Source organism: Pavona decussata, unplaced genomic scaffold (assembly GCF_977016875.1).
Source record: "Pavona decussata unplaced genomic scaffold, jaPavDecu1.1 SCAFFOLD_134, whole genome shotgun sequence".
In the NCBI taxonomy this organism is placed as follows: Eukaryota; Metazoa; Cnidaria; class Anthozoa; order Scleractinia; family Agariciidae; genus Pavona; species Pavona decussata.
The window spans coordinates 957,501-960,000 of record NW_028145547.1 but is presented as its reverse complement, the minus strand read 5'-3'; the positions used below and the strand labels follow the sequence as shown (position 1 = coordinate 960,000).

The 2,500-nt window shown below is 38.6% G+C and overlaps 1 pseudogene across 1 annotated transcript in view; it reads right to left on the bottom strand.

Annotated features, from left to right (window-relative positions):
• The window catches only part of LOC146467599 (uncharacterized), a 28,906-nt pseudogene that overhangs the window by 4,318 nt on the left and 22,088 nt on the right, over nucleotides 1-2,500 (bottom strand). The gene's annotated exons all lie outside the window — the stretch shown is intronic.

Genomic DNA, 2,500 nt, shown 5'->3' with positions numbered 1-2,500 from the left:
GAATTTGATTGAGATCTGATTTTTTATACAAAATTTTTAATTTCTTCCCTATTGAACTACTCTTCAAGTGCCAAAAAAATGGCCGAGTTTAAAGGAAAATATCGCTAAAGATACATTAGTTGGCATCCTAAAACAGCATCCCGGTTAAAGAGCATTGTCTCGTCTGTAAGAATATGCAATAAAATTTTTGGGCAGTTAAAAAGAGAAAATTATGGAAGAAGAAGTTTTAACTGTACTTTTGTCAACAAACACCGCCTTCGTAATTAGCATAACAACATGAAAATAACGATTTACTAACAAAACAATGATAAATTCCACTTACCTCGTGAAATATCGAGAACTGGATATTTCAAAGTATATCAAATTATAGTTTCAGTCGGATACAGCCGCATTTTCGATGATTTGTTGTGCGAAATCACTGTAATACACCGCAGCTGTTAAACTGAGTTAAATTCTTCAAAGTCCGTCAGGACAACCATCGGCCAAAAAATTGCCTTCCGCCCCATAAGCTGCCGTGTGCAAGGTGTAAAATATTTCTTTGTTATCCTTAATGACCAACAATTCTTTCAGCAACCATTTAAGTCCTGCTTTGAACTGGAGATTCTCGTCAAGAAATCGTTTATGTTCCGTTGACCTTCCGCTGTGATTAAACAATGAGATTGCGTTACCGAAACGCGCGCACACATCCAGACGGGCTGGGGTGGGGGTGGGGAGGAAACAAAAATGGAACAGCTCCTAAATTAAAAAAAGAGGGTCATTTAAGATTACTGTCAAAGCTATTTTATGCATTTTAGGTATTAAATAGGAAACTGCTGTCCCACTATAATGTGGAATATGATAAGTGCTGTATCTTTATTTTTTGGTTGGGACGTGGGAGGGGGGGGGGGGGGGGGGGGGCTGGCAAGTGAAACACTAATTTACAGCATCAGTTCATCGTTGCTCTTCTGTTTAGTGTTCATACAAGTTCGCAACTACCCCAAGCTCAATTACAGCTTTATATTTGTAATATTAGGTAACAGTGAGAAAGTACCGGCACGCAAAATTAATATGAGGGTTTGTATGGGAATACAAGCAAATTAACGGCTTGCATAGAATTCCAATTAAAAGCTACATACTTACTTACTAAATCTGAACATCGTTGGAAATGCCATCAAATGTTACGAAGGGCAACCGACTGACAAATAGGGCACAACAGCTAATAGTAAGTAAATTTATTGAGGGTGGCAAAGGGTTTTTTTGCGAGACGGCCCATAAATAAGCAGCGTGATGGGTAATGGAAACCGTGCGTGATGCGGGACTGACATCACAACGAGATGCGTGATTTTCTTTTTTACGAGCCCGTCACGCGTGATGTACTAATTAGATTTCCAAGATAAGTGAACGTTCTTTGACCTAAAAGTCACGATAGGCAAGAAGGGAATAAGACAATATAACGTAGGGTTAACCTTTCAGGGTACATCCAGCATTTTTACCCACAAGTAAGTCGCCTCTATACATGTATCTCTAATAAAATCAATTAACACACAATCAATCTAAGTGGGTGTTGCATGCAATACAATTTTCAATAATGCGTCCTCGTAGAGTTTGGAATCTTACATTATTAGCTTAGTGCACTTACTTACGTCATGCGTAATTGCTTTAAAACGGTTTTCTGTGATGTGTGATTCAATTTAACATTAGACATGATGCGCGATTGATACTCCCCCTCCCCCCTCTGCCACGGGTGTCAGTAAAACGCGGGGTCGGGGCCGGGGCCGGGGTCTGAGTCTCTTTTTTTCTCATTTTTTTTCCCTTTTTTTTTTCTTTTTTTTTTTTTTTTATTCTCAACATCACAGGTCATTTGTGGGTCAAATAATGATTAAAGTCAATATAAAGAAGTTAAGTCTCTAAAGCTTACTAGCTTAGGAAAGGTCATCGGTGACAACACTCGATGCAAATAAATCCGATCTCAAATAACTTTCATAAAACATTGCTGTTGAAAAATTCATGAATTGGAAACTTTTGGCATTAAGAACAGGATGTTAAGGAAAACAAATGGAGGGATTTAACTGTGCCAGAAAGCGTCCAGTCGTGTTTTGAACTTTCCATACATTTTCCTGTATTTTTTCCCCCGAACTATTTTTAGTAGCAGTTCACGGCTGGTTCGCTTTACAGACAAATGTGTGGAAAGTTCATAGTAAGTTCATGCACATTCTAGTTCAAGAATTTGTTATTTCAAGGAAATATATTGTCTCGTACCTTGTATTTCGTTTGCCTCATTTCGTTTCTTAGAAGAATAAAGCGTAGTCAATTCACGGAACCAATGTCCGCCAGAATACGGAACTGCATCGAGTGTTGTCACCGATGACCCATCCTAAGCTAGTAAGCTTTAGAGACTTAACTTTTTTATTTTGGCTTTAATCCTTATTTGACCCGGCCCACAAATGACCTGTGATGTTGAAGAAAAAAAAATAAATAAAGACACCGACCCTGCGTTTTACTGACACGCCTCAGCCACCCT